Consider the following 1,318-nt stretch of genomic DNA (forward strand, 5'->3'; position numbering starts at 1 on the left):
AGAAGTTGTTCAGCGTGAGGACCAGTTCAGTCAATCGAAAGAAGGTGTCAGTGGAAGGGTACTGGTTGGTTCGACGGGAAAGGAAGAAGCGGAGGGCTTTGAGGCCTTCGTGATGGGGGATGGGTAGGTATAGGGACTGGAAGTGGCGGTGGACATGAGCACGTGAAGCTATTCTGTGGCACCAGTGACATGAATGGTAAAGGCCCGGTCATAGAGTCATAGAGTCATAGAGATGTATGGAAACAGACTCTTCAGTCCAACCCGTCCATGCCGACCAGATATCCCAACCCAATCTATTTCCACCTGCCAGTACCCGGCCCTTATCCCTCCAAACCCTTCCTATTGACATACCCATCCAAATGCCTTTGAAATGTTACAATTGTACCAGCCTCCACCACTTCCTCTGGCAGCTCATTCCATACATGCACCACCTTCTGTATGAAAACGTAGCCCCTAGGTCTCTTTTATATCTTTCCATTTTTCAACCTAAACCTATGTCCTCTAGTTCTAGACTCTCCGACCCAAGGGAAAAGATTTTGTCTGTATATCCAAGCGCGTGAAATGCTGAGACTGTGAGTGCTTCTGTTCAAAGGCGGGGTGGAAGGAATATTGATCTCAATTTATCACATTATTAAGATTGAGCAGCAGCATTAACCCGCACTGAGAATTGTCTCAGAGGAAGCGCACTGGAGCCTTAAGTGAGATGTCGATGTATTGAAGGCATTCTAAGAGATTTTCCTTAACAAAGCGATATTTTGTTGCTTTGACAGTAAGAACTGCTTTTGCTCACATCGTCTCCACATCAGTCTCTCGCTCCAGTAAACACTCCAATCCAGTGTACATTGCTTCCATTCCAACACAGAAACGCGTCCTATTCTCTCTCCTTCTGGGATAATCTGAATTGACAATGTCATTCTTTGAATGGAGAAATGCAGCAGGGAGTTGTTAGTGCAGCGGCGATCTATTGGGCGGGTAATCTTTGGAGACTGGAACGTGGCAGCTGTTGTTCCTTAAATTCGATCAATAAAATCTGAAAAACAAACTCAATCTCAGGAACAGAGACAATAATTTTATGTTACTGAAAACTCATTCATTCATGTCCCTTCGAAAGGGGAATCTGCCGACCGTAACGAGTCCTGTCAACATGTGACTCCAGACCCACGACCATGTGGTTCCCCCATGAATGCCCTCTGACTCAGTTCAAGGTGAATTAAGAATGAACAACAAATGGTCTTCAGACCAATGATAGCCACATTCCATGGGAGAATAAGGAATAATAAAAATACATGAACAACGGGGAAAATGGGAATCGTGTCTG

Source organism: Chiloscyllium plagiosum, unplaced genomic scaffold (genome assembly GCF_004010195.1).
Source record: "Chiloscyllium plagiosum isolate BGI_BamShark_2017 unplaced genomic scaffold, ASM401019v2 scaf_66357, whole genome shotgun sequence".
NCBI lineage: Eukaryota > Metazoa > Chordata > Chondrichthyes > Orectolobiformes > Hemiscylliidae > Chiloscyllium > Chiloscyllium plagiosum.